The sequence below is a fragment of the Vipera berus genome, assembly GCF_964194415.1.
Source record: "Vipera berus genome assembly, chromosome: 3".
NCBI classification, from domain to species: domain Eukaryota; kingdom Metazoa; phylum Chordata; class Lepidosauria; order Squamata; family Viperidae; genus Vipera; species Vipera berus.
The window spans coordinates 136101556-136117670 of NC_138204.1; positions in this window are offsets into that span (position 1 = coordinate 136101556).

Sequence of the window (16115 nt, forward strand, 5' to 3'; positions counted from 1 at the left end):
TAGATGGTTATAGATTCAAAATAGTTTTCAAGAGTATTTACAAAAGATACTATTTTTTTCTAGCATCAGCTAAATTAGACATATTACATTGACAAAAATGTTTCTCATTTCTTTCCTGTTACCTTTATTGATTTCATTCCAGAGATGTTAACATAGGAAATATTTTATTTTTTATTTATTTATTTTTATTCCATTTATATCCCGCCCTTCTCTGAAGACTCAGGGCGGCTTACAAACTTTAGCAGTAGCCAAAATAGAATATTTTGTTATCTAATTTTACTTTCCAAAAGACAGAAGCAGATGCAAAATGTGAGGTTCTTTCCTGTTGGCTTTTTTGAATTAGCTGTTTTAGATTCTAATAGTTTAGTTCCTAAAGAAGTAACCTTGTAAATAATTTTAATGTCCTCCTCTAGTGCAGGGTAGGCAACCTTGGCTCTTTTATGACTCAAGGACTTCAACTCCCAGAATTCCTGAGCCAGCATGGCTCAGCTTGGAAATCTCTCTCTTTCCCCTCAGCGTGGCTAGCTCAGGATTTCTGGGAGTTGAAGTCCATGAGTCATAAAAAAAGAGCCAAGATTGCCTATCCCTGCAATACAGGGAGCTTTTTTTTTTTTTTTTGCAAAAAAAGGTGCCAGAATGCCATTCTGAGCGTTCTATGAGAAAAAAGCCCTGTGCTTACATTATACTGGAACCTGAACGTTGTTTGTTTGTTAAATATATATGCCACCCATCTCGCTTTCTGAGGTAACTCTTGACTTTTGATTACTTAAAGGACTCAAATGGCCACCTACCTCAAATGATGAGTCTAGATAGCTCACAAATCCATAAAAACATAGTTAAAAACAAAGTACTCTTTGCCCCAGGTATCAGACCAATCATCCTCACAGCTCAACTCCAACTCTGACCCAGTAATTGGGGGGGGGGGAGGAACCAGGTCCTCAGAAACCCCAGAAGGTTAAAAAAGGAGGGATTCTTCAGATGGAAGTTGTTTCAAAGGGCTGAGGCATCCACAGAGAAGGCACACCTTCAGGATTCTACCAGATGACAACATTTAAGGGAAGGATCGCAAGCATGCCCACCGGACCTAATCTAGTAGGACAGGCAGATATAATGACGGGCAGTCACAGAAGCAGGGCCTTTTTTGGTCATAGAATGCACTGGAATGGAGTTCTGGCACCATTTTCTGATAGATTTTCCAGAGTTGCATTCTTTTCCTATTGTTTCCCTTCCTACCCTCATTTGTTTGAAAAATGTCCTGCTGGTGATATGGTGCAAGCAGGGTCCCTTCCAGCACTGTCTGCCTCCTCTACAAGGAGCTATGAGGTGCTGGAGCACCGCAGCCAGAGCGTGGCTTGATTGGCTTGGTCGGACCATGTGGTGTGGAATCCGATGGTGGCAGTGAGAGACACATAAACATGGAAGCCTTTTTTCACGAGAGCATGAGTGAGCTTTTTGTCTTTCCTTACAGAAGGTGAGGAGTGAGGTTAAAAAGAGGCAACGCGAGAGGAAAGAAAGGCAGCTGGCATGGAAGCTTGCCTGACAGCAAAACATTGCAGTTTTGGTTCCTTGGTTAGTTAAAAGGCCGGGATATCTATGAAAATCTCTTTTTAGTCTTTTATTCTTTATATTCAAACTGCAGAGGGGAGGAATTAGATTAAAGCCAATGTCTTGTGATTTGGAGGTATTATTATTACTAATATATATACGTATATTAGTTACAGTATGTATTGGTCAGATGTAAAGGCATACCTACAGTATGAGGTTTAATCAGATCTATTTATTAAATTGGATTTAACTTAAAAGTAAATTAAATGTAATCTGTTCACTGACAAAGTTTCAACTTTGATTTGTTTCAAGTCAAAATCCATATTAAACTCCAAATGTAAATTTTTCCACCTTGTTTGACAACTTCTTAAAAATAATTCAATCTTTTACAAGCAACAAAAATTTTTTTATTGGGCCAATTTCATTCCACATAGAAAGCTGACATTTCAACTGATTAAACTAAATGGGTATGCCAGTGGTAAATGTCCCAAAAGATTAATAAAATACCTTCTTGTAATTTAAAGCCACACAGTGCATGGTAATTTTAATAGTATTAACTTACCTTGAACAAAATCCTAGTCTTTTAGATACACTAAAAATTGAAGGGTTTTTTTTCAACTACAAAGATAAACCTTGTAGGGTAGGCAAGGTGGGTTATATGGCGTATGTGAATTCCAGCACCTTTTTTTTTAACAAAAAAGCACTGCACAGAAGTATTATTATGTTCCTGCTGCTGGATGTATAAACTTCATCGAACAAAAGAAAAAAAAAACCTAATAAAAATCCATTCTAGACTTTTTCAGGATCATTTCCTTTCATACCAAGACAGATGTATTATTTATATGTACACTTTCATTCACATAATATGAATATAAAAAAGCAAGGAAAGCAAGCCAATAAAAGGAACTCATAGATACCCTGGGGTATAATTTCATGTGCAAACTCATAGGTCCTATAATTTATTATGAGGCAATTTTCTCTCAAGTCAGATAATCTTTTGTGAGAGTTTATGAGTCCTTCTGCCACTATCTTATCATGATAATGATCTTTTGGACATATTTTTGAAACTGAAATCCAGCAATGCCTGTTCCTTTTTTTATTATTTGTTCATTAAAATCCATATGGATTTTAATTACGTAACATAAAATACACTCCATGGATTAAGCAAATTGTAAACAAATAGTTCTCAATCATACTTTACAATACAATTTTGAATTAAGTTCCCAGTTGTAATATAAGAGAGCTAACTCCAACATAAAATCATTAGTTCAACAATTGTTCTAGAATGACATCTCCTGGTGAACATACCAATTGCAACTTCTCCTAAAATAATTCTGATTTTCAGTAGATTCTATATACTGTAGTTACCTCTTTTTTCCAGCAGTAAGTCTTTTTGCCAGACTGTACCCAGATACATATCTACAGTGTTCATTTATTCTTTAGCATAACGATTTATTTCAGGAAGTTGTCCTTTAGGTTTAGTTAATTGAATGGAACTTTTCTGTGTAAAGCAAAGTTTTCTAAACATAAACAAATGAATGTTTTTAATTCTTATCTTTTTCAGGTTTGTTCTTTATTTTTTCCAATAAAAAATTCTGTACACATATCCCTTCTCATTACATTGGCTTATTGATCTTCTTGCATGAAGTTTGAAATAAAACACCCATAGCAATAAAGGCTTAACAGTTATCTAAATATATGTATGTATGTATGTATATGTGTGTGTGTGTGTGTGTGTATGTGTGTGTGTGTTTGTGTGTGTGTGCATGTATATATATATATATATATATATATATATATATATATATATATATATATATATATATACACACACACACACACACACACACACACACACACACACACAAATACAAAAACCCCTTCCTGCTCAAACACATGGTTGCAAGATATCTTATGTAGGTCAAAATCCAAGTGACATTTGACGAGCCGCAGACAGAGTTTCCCCTTCATGTATTACTGCCTTGTCGTGGTGAAGGGGCTTGCATAATTCAATGAAGCTATGAGTTATGCCGTGGAGGGCCATCCAAGATGGAGAGGTCGTAGCAGAGAGTTCTGATGAAACGTGATCCACTGGAGAAGGAAATGGCAACCCACTCCAGTATGTTTGCCCTGAAAACCCCATGGACAGTACCAAAAGGCAAAAAGATATGACGCTGGAAGATGAGCCCCTCAGGTCAGAAGGCGTCCAATATGCTACTGGGGAAGAGCAGAGGGCTAGTACTAGTAGCGCCAAAATGAAGCGACTGGGCCAAAGCCGAAAGGACGCTCAGCTGTGGATGTATCTGGTGGTGAAAGGAAAGTCCGATGCTGTAAAGATTTTTTCTCCATAGGAACCTGGAATGTAAGATCCATGAATCAAGGAAAGCTGGACGTGGTCAAACAAGAGATGACAAGACTGAACATTGACATCTTAGGAATCAGAGAACTACAGTAAAATGGACTGGAATGGGTGAATTTAATTCAGATGACCATCAGGTATACTACTGCGGGCAGGAATCCCCAAAATGACAGAATGATCTCAGTTCGAATCCAAGGCAAAACATTCAATATCATAGTAGTCCAAGTCTACGCCACAACCACCAGTGCTGAAGAGGATGAAATTGACCAGTACTATGAAGCCCTACAGCACCTTATAGAACTAACACCAAAAAATGATATCCTTATCATCATGGGGGATTGGAATGCTAAAATAGGAAGCCAAAAGATAACCGGAATAACAGGCAAGTTGGCCTTGGAGTACAAAATGAAGCAGGGCACAGGCTGATAGAATTTTCTCAAGAAAATAAAATGGTCATAGCAAACACTCTTTTCCAACAAACCAAGAGATGGCTCTACACATGGACATCACCAGACGGTTAACACAGAAATCAGAATGACTATGTGCTTTGCAGCCAAAGATGGAGAAGCTCTATGCAGTCAGTAAAAACAAGACCAGGAGCTGACTATGGCTCAGACCATGAGCTTCTTGTTGCAAAATTTAGGCTTAAATTGATGAAAGTAGGGAAAAACATTAGGCCACTCAGGTATGAACTAAATCATATCCCTGACAAATATACGTACAGCAGAGGTGACAAATAGATTTAAGGAATTAGATCTGATAGACAGAGTGCCTGAAGAACTATGGACAGAGGTTTGCAACATTGTACCAGAGGTAGCAACTAAATCCATCCCAAAGAAAAAGAAATGCAAGAAAACAAAATGGCTGTCTCAGGAAGCTTTGCAAATAGCTGAGGAAAGGAGGGAAGCAAAAGGCAAGGGAGAAAAAGAAAAATACGCCCAATTGAATGCAGAATTCCAGAGAATAGCTAGAAGAGATAAGAATGCTTTCTTAAATGAACAGTGCAAATAAATAGAAGAAGAAAATAGAATAGGGAGGACCAGAGAACTCTTCAAGAAAATTGGAGAGATGAAGGGAATGGTTCATGCAAAAATGGGCATGATAAAGGACCAAAATGGCAGGGACCTAAGAGAGGCAGAAGAGATTAAGAAGAGGTGGCAAAATTATACAGAAGAACTATACAAGAACAAGCTTAAAGTCCCTGATAACCATGATGAGGTGGTCACTGACCTTGAGCCAGATATCCTAGAATGTGAAGTGAAGTGGGCCTTAGGAAAGCTGGGCGACAACAAAGCTAGTGGAGGTGACAGTATTCCAGCTGAGCTATTCAAAATCTTAAAAGATGATGCAGTAAAAGTGCTACACTCAATTTGCCAGCAAATTTGGAAAACTCAGCAATGGCCACAGGATTGGAAAAGATAATTTACATTCTAATTCTAAAGAAAGGCAGTGCCAAAGAATGTTCAAACTATTGCACCATTGCACTCATTTTACATGCTAGTAAAGTTATGCTTAAAATCCTACAAGCTAGACTCCAGGAGTATGTGGATCGAGAACTACCAGAAGTACAGGCAGGATTTCGAAGAGGCAGAGGAACTAGAGATCAACTTGTCAACATACGCTGGATCATGGAGAAAGCTAGGGAGTTCCAGAAAAACATCTACTTCTGCTTCATTGACTATGCTAAATCATTTGATTGTGTGGATCACAACAAACTGTGGCAAGTTCTTAAAGAGATGGGAGTACAAGACCATCTTATTTGTCTTGTGAGAAACCTATATGTGGGCCAAGAAGCAACAGTGAGAACTGGACACGGAACCACTGATTGGTTCAAAATTGTGAAAGGAGTCTGGCAAGGCTGTATACTGTTGCCCTGCCTGTTTAACTTATATGCAGAGCACATCATGATTAAGGCAGGACTAGATGAATCAAAAGTTGGAATTAAGATTGCCTGGAGAAATACCAACAACCTAAGATATGCAGATGATACCACTCTAATGGCAGAAAGTGAAGAGGAAATAAAAAGCCTCTTGTTGCAGGTGAAGAAGGAGAGTGCAAAAGTTGGGTTGAAACTTAACATTAAGAAAACCGAGATCATGGCATCCGGCCCTCTCAATTCCTGGCAAATTGATGGGGAAGAAATGGAGGTAGTGACAGATTTTATTTTCCTGGGCTCCAACATCACTGAGATGGGGACTGTAACCAAGAAATTAAAAGACGCTTGTTCCTTGGGAGGAAAGCCATGGCAAATCTAGACAGCACACTAAAAAGCAGAGACATCACCCTGTCAACAAAAGTGCATATAGTCAAGGCTATTGTCTTCCCAGTTGCAATGTATAGCTGTGAAAGTTGGAACATAAGAAAGGGTGAGTGCCAAAGGCCTTTGAACTATGGTGCTGGAGAAGACTCCTGCGAGTCCCTTGGACTACAAGGCAATCAAACCAGTCAGTCCTAGAGGAGATCAACCCTGACTGCTCTTTAGAAGGCCAGATCCTGAAGCTAAAACTCAAATACTTTGGCTACCTAATGAGAAGGAAGGACTCACTGGAGAAGAGCCTAATGCTGGGAAAGGTTGAGGACAAGAGAAGAAAGGGATGACAGAGAATGAAGTGGCTGAATGGAGTCACTGAAGCAGTAGGCATGAGCCTAAATGGACTCCAGAAGATGGTGGAGGACAGGAAGGCCTGGAGGAAAGTTTTTCTATGGGATCACGATGGGTTGGACACAACTTCGCAACTAACAACAACAAGACAGTTTTACATCATTTGTTTTCAACTTATCATCTTCACTTGCCACTTGTGGGGGGGGCAAAAGCCCTAATGTTCTATACCAGGGGTCTTGCCTGGCTGAGGAATTCTGGGAGTTGAAGTCCACAAATCATAAAAGAGCCAAGTTTGAAGACCCCTGTTCTATACTATTGTTTGATGTGTCACATAGATCTTTTAACTTTTTATAAATTTAAGTATAATTCAACGTGTCCTGCTAAAATTTTCCAGGTTACTTCAGAGAGGAAGAGAGGGGAGATCATTTATTACATGGAATGGATGTGTAACTTTGAGATAAAATATATAGATCCATTAGTTTCTGGTTGGTGTGAAAACCAGGGGATTAACTAAGAGAGTCAAATATGGGTTTTGAATTAGGAGTTGTTAAGAAAATGAAACAATATTGTCTAGTAAAAAAAAAGCAAATGAAGAGAAAGTAGTCAAGGGGATGTTGCCTTTTGACTTCTGTCTTTCCTTCCACTCCTCTACTTGTACCTGTAAAAAGCCAGGATTCTGCTCCTTTTCTATTATTTTCTGTGGGTTTTTTATTTTTATTTTGAAGGTAAAGGCAGAAGGCCATCTTCACCTGAGACAAAAGTCTAACTATGTTTTCTCTCTGTGCCAGTCCTGTGTATTGTGAAAAGTACCAATTTACTGTGTAGCTTTCACCCTTTCTCACACAGTGCTTTGGTGCCCTTAATTTTATTTTTCTGAAACAAAAAAGGGCTTAGGGAAGGTTAGGCAGTGCAGGAAAAATCTGCCACAACAAACAAATACAGCTGCCTTCTTTCTCTGCATATGCTTCCTTGAAATCTCTTATAAAACCAAACTGATTATCATGTACGTATACATCTGAAGGATTTCTCATTTTAAATGCATTTCCAATCCAAAAGTTAAATTTCAACCATAATATTAGATATGTGTCTTCTCTCTCTGAAAAAGAATAACGTACAGTGTGTGTTGCTGTTACTAGCACTGATTGAGAGGATATGTTTTCAATTAGAAGTTTTCTTCAAGCAATATAAAATTGGTAGCATATAAATATCATAGTACCCTTTTTGGTGCATTACAATGCAGCATCTTACTATTTCCAGTTTCACAAAATGGTATGAAATGAAAAGAACAGCATGACATGCCTTTAATAAAGCTAAATGATGCAAAGTTATATCATTTGAACAAAGTATTGAATTTTTTTTAAAAAATGTAATGAATTTGAATATAAGAACAAATTAACACTGAGAATTTCACTTCCTTCTTTCCTGCAGTGTTAATACACCTTTTTCCTATCCTGTAAAAAGCAGATGGAATAAGCTAGAGCAGGGGTGTCAAACTGCTGGCCCATGGGCCAGTTGCATCATGCAGAGCCTGCACCCATACCAGCTCCGGCCATGCAAAAAAAAAATCATGATATGTTGCAACATGTCACATGACACGGTGAGTTTGACACCCATGAGAGGAACAGGAATAAGAGCTGCAATCAATGTAATGTAAGATAAAAGTAATCTGAGTCTAGGCAAAAATGGAATTTGAGAAAATGGTCCTCCCTAGTTCTCACAAAGATAAAGGGAGGTAGGCGGCAAGCATATCCAGATTTGCAAGGTTCTGTTACTATAACGTAATAGTATTATTAGCCTGCAGGAGTTTGCTTTTCAAATCTAGTCTACCGTGAAGGGCTGAAACAACTTTGAATTGCCTGAGAGGCACCTAACATCATTTGTACTATGTCCACAGCCATATTTTATTGTGATGCAGGAATGAGGCTAGGGAGTGTTTGCTGCCCTTAGACATTGAATATGTGACAATTTCAGGATAGGGATTGGTAGATTCTCTGGTGTGTTTTTTTGTTTGTTTGTTTTTTGCATTTACTCCACATTCCATAATCATGGGGAAAATAGCTACAAATCACTCTCTATCATTTGTGGCAGAACAGAAATTGGAAAGGGCACAATTCCAGGAGCTCTCTTCTACTCTATCCCACAATCCTTCTATTGTTCTTTGTCCTACAAACCAATTATCTAGATTATATGTATAAGTACATATTGTGGAGGGTGTCTTCAAATCAGTCTGCTGGCAACTGCCTGAACAGGTTCTTACAATTTTCTTGGGAAGATTTGGGAAATTGTTTGCTTTGCCTTCTTCTCAGAGATAAGAGAGAATGACTGGCCCAAGGTCACCCAGTTGATTTATTGTGCCTAAGGAGAAACTAGAATTCATGGTTTCTCTTATGTATTGGGCTCAGTTGTAACACCACGTGGTTAGCTGGAGCAGCTAACGGCTCTCCAGCAGCTCAGACTCCCTGTCTCCAGAGCTGCTATTGGCTGCCCCTAGGCAGTAATGGGTTGCTTCAAACCTATTGGCTGCTGCAGGCTGCAGCCCAATTCTCAGTTCAGATCCTGCAAGCAATAAACCATGAGTTTTGCTGAACTCACTTGCCTTGTCTCCTTTCCTGCGCGAAGAACTCACTACACAACACTGGCAACGAAGGTGGGATCCTGCTTTTCCAAAAGAGCTGATGTTCACTAGGGGAGAGGCAGCTCATGCCTGGAGGGAAAAGGCATTTCCCCCCCCCCATGGTCAGCTAGCCAGCCACGCTAGTGACCACGTGCTTAGTGGATTCAGTCCCTGGGCCTTGGAGAAGCAGGATCGAAAACCACAGGAACCAGCTGAAGACAGAATGCCAAAGGTCAGAAGACTACACAAATTCGATGTCAAGCATCCAGAGGGATGGCCTTCCTACTTGTCCCAGATAGAAAACTACCTCTGGGCAAACCAAGTCACAGAAGATGGGTTGAAGGCCGCCACACTGCTCTGCATGTGCAACCCAGCCAGATTTGACCTGGCTGAAAACCTCTTCACCCCGATGCCGCTGGAGTCAGTTTCCTACACTGACCTCAAGAAAAAGCTGGGAGAGCATTTCCAGCCGAAGATGTCGGTGATTACTTGGCATTTCAAGTTTGAACAGCGAATGCAACAGCCCTGCGAAACAGCATCAGAATACATTGCGGCCTTGAGGCAGGCCGCACACCTCTGTAAATTTTCCAACGTAGAGGAGTGACTGCGAGACCGGCTCATCTGTGGCCTATGGAACCAAATGCTCCAGCAAAAGTTTTTTGCCAGACCGAATTTAAACTTCATCGAAGCCCAAGATGAAGTAACGGCAGACGAAGCTGCCGGGGGTGCAGTCCAAACAGTATAGGGGGCCAGTCCAGCCCACCAAAACGATGAAACACGAAGAAACAGTCCACCACAAGGATACCAAAAGCTCAGAGGAATCTTCAAAGGAAGAAGATCCTAAAGTCAACAAGCTTCACAAGCAACCTCAGACACAGCACCACAGCAGCAAACAGCAAGAGAACACTTACAAGGCAGTTCTCTTACCTAGATGTAAAGGTTGCAGTGGCAGCCACCAACGCGCTAATTACAGATTCTGGTCAACCACGTGCAGGGCCTGTGGCAAAACAGGCCACATAGCAGTGGTATGCAAAGCTCGCCAGAGGGACCAGACACCCAAACACCAGTTGGAAGATCTGACCAGGAGAGGTACCAGGGCCCACTGTCTGTTTAGTGTGGAGTTTTGTTGAAGCCGTAGAATTATATGCCACACCGGGGCCCGACGCCCCCTCAAATCTAAACTCAAACTGCAGGTAGAGCTACAAGGAGTTCCTTGTAAAATGGAGTTGGACTCTGGCTCTGCTGTCTCCATTATTTCCCTGGACACCTTCAATTTCATGTGCAGTCGCAGTAGAAAATGGGCCAAGCTAAGGCCCTCCGACATAATTTTAAATGACTTTCAAAACACTCATGTCGAAGTTAAGGGGGAAACCACCTTGGCCGTAAAATTTAAAGGGTTTTATGGGCACCTGGATGTCATAGTATATGGGGCCAGAGAACAAGTCTAATAGGACTTGATTGGTTTGATGCTTTAGGCATTCAAATAACTGTGAGGACTTTGCAGACGTTTTTGATTCAGCCCTAGGAACATACACAGGCCCACCTGTCTCATTCAAGCTAGATCCCAATGTAGTTCCCATTAGAGTTAAGCCTCAAAGGGTCCCTTTTGCCCTCAAACATAAAATTGACTCAGAAATAGACAAGCTTGTAGAGCAGGGCGTTTTACAACCAGTTGATGGTGGGGAGAGATAAACTGTTATTGTAACTCCACTTAAGGCCAATGGAGAAATTAGAATATGTGCAGACTATAAATGTACAATTAACAAAGCCCTTTAACAATATGCTTACCCTGTCCCAGTGGTGAACCACATTTTAGCCTCTTTGCAAGGGGGCACCATTTTCGCTAAATTAGATTTAGCACAGGCCTATCAGTAACTGCCGGTTGATGAGGCCACAGCCATGGCTCAGACAATCATGACTTACAGGGGGGGGGGCTTCAAAGTAAAGCGTTTACAATTTGGAGTTACCGTTGCTCCAGGCATTTTCCAGGAAATCATGGAACACACACTTAAAGGCATTCAGGGTGTTTGCCTTTATTTTGATGGTGTACTTATTGCTGGGGAATCTACAGAAGTGTTAGCTAGCAGGCTCAGGGCTGTCTTACCGAGGCTTAGAGAAGCAGGCCTCAAATTAAAAAAGAGTAAATTGAGCATTGGGATCCCTTCAATGGAGTTTCTGGGATTTTGAATTGATGCTAACGGTATTCACCCTGCAGAATCCAAAGTGAAGGCCATTAAATTGGCTCCTAGTCCAAAATCCAAAGGGGAGCTTCAAGCATTCTTGGGCCTCCTCAACTTCTACCATACATTTCTGCCTAACAAGGCCGCATTGGCAAAGCCTCTTCACAGGCTTTTAGATAAGAAAGCTCCATGGAAATGGACCAGCATTCATGAAAAAAGCTTCCAAGACTTAAAAGCACTTTTGTCAGTTAAATCCACTGTAACTCATTTTAGGGAGTCTAAATGCATGTGATGCATCTCCTTATGGATTGGGGGCAGTCTTGAGTCATTTAGAAAAGAATGGAACACAAGTCCCTATTGCATTTTATTCAAGGACACTGTCCTCTGCTGAGTGTAACTACGCTCAAATTGACAAAGACTATTCCCTCACAAGCAATGAGGAACAGCTAACGGCTCTCCAGCAGCTCAGACTCCCCATCTCCAGAGCTGCTATTGGCTACCGCTAGGGGCAAGGCTATAAATTGCTGCAGACTGCAGCCCAATTCTCAGTTCAGATCCTGCAAGCAATAAACTATGAACTTTGTTGAAATCACTTGCCTCGTCTACTTTCCTGCACGAAGAACTCACTACACAACAGTTTCCTAGTCTGATGCCTTAGCCACTACTACACCAAAATCTCTCTCTCTCTCTCTCTCTCTCTCTCTCTCTCTCTCTCTCTCTCTCTCTCTCTCTCTCTCTCTCTCTCTCTCTCTCTCTCTCTCTCTCTCTCTCTCTGGGTGGAGGGTTGAGTGTGTGTAGAATTATCATTCTCCCCAAACATAAGTATGTCAAACAAACAAATCTGCCATGTCAGACAGGATGGAGCTTCATGCAGATTTACTGTTCCCTGTCACTTCATGCTGTTCTACTCATGTCCCACAAACCATTCAGGTTGTATAGGTGTGGAGAGGGGGTATATGCCATAAAACTACCATTTTCTTAGAAGATTGATAGACCTATTACAAGCAAACATTTTAAAGAACTCAAAGTGATAAAAGTAAGTATTTGGTTCCTCTTGCAGTCCAAGGCAAAATGGAAATAGATATCTGGTGGCATTCTAATGAAATGAAATATTATTCTTACAGGAGAGCTTTTAACCTTTGAATCAGTATGGAATCCACAAGAAGATTGTCACATCTTCTAGCTACTTCATCCACTGACCTTCTTAATCCACTGACTTCTCAGCCAGATTTTTCTATTTGTTTTTGACAAGGATTGTATCAATCTCACAGAAGTCTGGCAGGAAATCAATATTCCTGTGTTTAAAAGATCAATAGAGCTGTGCAAGTAAGTTTCTCCTAGAGCTCAAATCAAAAGGGTAGCACCTAGCAACCAAAAGGAGGCCGATTGAAGCTGGACAGATCTTTGTTCCTGACCATATCATTGCCACCATCATTCACCATAAGGCAAGGATCATGCCTAGAGAACAAGGAAAGCACTTATTAAAGAACAACAACAAGAGTAGATGTAAGGCTGTCTCAGTAAGAGGTTGGGGGATGGAACAGAAATGCCATGGATTTGTTTGTTTGTTTGTTTGTTTATTATTTATTTATTTATTTAAAATTTATTGGCTTCCCATCTTACCGCAAAGTAATACTGGTAACTCTTGTGTAATCTTGACTGTTTAAATTCATTAATGAGATATCTTTGTGCCAGATAGGCCTAATGTAAAACATGAGACCAACATCTTAAAGAGATATTTCTAAAATAAAATAAACTTCTATCTCAGGGATGTCAAGCCTGATCACATCGCAGACCGTATCGTGACATATTGGGATGTTTTTTGCCTTTCCTGGCTTGGCGTCCAGCCCACAGGCCACATGTTTGACATGCCTGCTCTATCTGGTTGCTGCAAGCTCTGTCTTCAAAGAAGTCTGGAGAATTAGGAGGATCCCAGAAAATCGTGCACAAGAAAGCAGTCTTTATTAAAGCTATGAAAGGCCAAAAAATAAATGTCTATGGATATTTCTCAGTCATCCAGATCATGGTTGTTCCAAAGATGCTTTTTCAAGACACAACTGAATTTTCTTGCTTTTCTTTTAAGATGTTTTGCTTCTCATCCAAGAAATTTCTTCAGCTATGACTGGATGGTGAGGAATGGAAGGATTTATATTCTTTCCAGATAGCTGGTCATTTGCATTCATTTGGAGAGTTGTTGAGGCCACTTGGAGGTTTGTCTGTGTCCTCACAGTCACCTGTATAGTACAAATGGGTGTGGAGCCTTCTTAGAACTTTTTTTTAATCCCATTTATATCCCACCCTTCTCCGAAGACTCAGGGCGGCTTACAATCTAAGAAGCACAAATCAATGTGCTTAGCAATAGCCTTCATTCTATGTATATGCCTGCTTATTAGGGCTTTCGCCCCCCCCCAGCGGCATTTTTACAAAGTAAGCTTATTGCCCCCAACAATCTGGGTCCTCATTTTACCTACCTCAGAAGGATGGAAGGCTGAGTCAACCTTGAGCCTGGTGGGATTCGAACCTGCACTAATTGCAGGCAGCTGGTGTTACTTAAGGAGGCATTAGCCCACTGCTCCACCAAGGCTCAAGGTTGAAAGGACTGTGTGGTGGAGCTGTGCTTTTTGCAGGATGTTTTCTCCCCTATGTCCCTTCACTTTTGAAGACAAGCTCAGGCTGTTGGGGATGAATCTGGGTTGTCTGGGTCTCAAACTGAAGTGCAAATGGTTCCTATAGTCTGCACATTTTCTGGAAATCCATTCATACTTCCCTACCATTCGAAGGGTGTTCATCCCAAAGTGCATAGCTAAATGTCTATGGAGATTCTCAGTCATCCAGGTCATGGTTGTCCCAAAGGTGCTTTTTCATGAGGCAACTGGACTTTCTTGTTTTTCTTTGAAGATGTTGCCACAGGACATGATAGGCTTGATACCATAATGTGATTTGTCCAAACTTTGTACTTAGTCAAATCAGAAATGATTGTTTTTAAAAAATGTGATAATTATCAGACAGGTTTTTCTTCCAAAACAAATTGTAATTATACTGATTCAGGAAACTATTCCTATAAACATGATTACTTTCTCATTTCATGCTGATTCCTATCACACATAGAGATACTTCTAGTTGAGAATGGCAGATCTTAAATTATTATTTATGTCACTTTGTAAAGCAGTCAATTTTATAAATTTGTTAAGTTTTTCTAACTTGAATCAAATTGGATTTTATAAATGAGAAAAAGATCTTTTTCAAGATAGGCAGAAAGGAAGAAAAAGGATAGATGCAGGAAAAAATTTAAAACTATACTTTTAAGACATTGTCTATATTTTTATAAATGAAATCTGGAAAGATATGTTAGATGTGTAACCATAGTGGAAGAGATAATGTGTGTCTGTGTCTGTGTGTCTGTGTGTATGAGAGAGAGAGAGAGAGAGAGAGAGAGAGAGAGAGAGGGAGAGAGAGGGAGAGAGGGAGAGGAGAGAGAGAGAGAGAGAGAGAGAGAGAGAGAGAGAGAGAGAGAGAGAGAGAGAGAGAGAGAGAGAGAGAGAGAGAGAGAGAGAGAGAGAGAGAGAGAAAGAGAGAGAGGCATAACTTGGCTTGCAGTTGATTGGAAAATATATTATGGATGTTTTTTAAAAAGATATTATGAAGTTATGTAAGAGTCTATTAATTGATAATAAGTCTATTAGTTGATATGTAATAAGACTATTACTTGATTTACTTTACATTGTATTCTAATAAAAATGAAAGAGACTTTTGGCATGAGGAGATGCAGATAAAGTTTTTTATATGTTGTGAACCAAGTTACTATCCCAACAGCTAAAGAAAATTGGATTTTAAGTGTAATTGCTTTATTAAATAAAATGTATTATTTGGGAGTTGGATTATCTTTTCTGTAAGCAGAATACAACATACATCGAGGATGTCCCACAGATATAGATAGATGAGAGACAGAGAGACAGACAGACAGACAGACAGAAATAAATGATAAATAGAGGATGGTTGGATGAATGGATGGATGGATGGATGGGAGGGAGGGAGGAAGGAAGTTGTTGAAAAGTTTGACATGCTTAAAGACAAAAAAAACTGGTGAGATTCAGGGATTGTATGGAACAGAATTTGAACATAAATTATAATATGCAAATCTTTTTAATAATTATCATTTTATGTCAATTTATAAAAATGGCATGGCAACATGTGCTTTATTGGGAAATAAAATTCAATTTTAGTTCTTAGAAAAAAATATTTTGAAGAAATGCTTATATGAACATTTTGGAAATGTTGAGGTAGAGTGTGGGGTGGAGGAATGCATGTCTTGAAAAAGAAATAATTACACCTAATCAATAAACCAGTAATAGTATCTTCAAAACTTTTTTTAAAAAAACTTGCAAACAGAATATGATTGATCAAAAATAGCTGAATGGCTATTTAAAGTTTCTTAGCAATCTGTGATACTTCAGAGGTTTTCAACATATATGATAAAATTTCACAAGAGACTGCATCTATAATTCAGTATTATCATTTTTTTAAAAAAAAGTAGAAAAAAACTTGGACAATGTAGAGAAAATATAGAATAAGAAACTGAATATTGTATGCTGAAATCAATGGTCTCAGTTTCTGCTATTATTTATTGTAATTTATATGGCTTAAAATCTGATCAGTTCACCAAAAATACATTGAACCCCAAAACATATTTTTAAAGTATCTATCTTATAGTGGAGATGTTGCTTTCCTGAAAAAAAAATGCATGCACCCTATCTCCAGAGGTTTTTGTACTCACAGACGTGAAATTGCTTTGTACTGACAATGATAAGATCATAC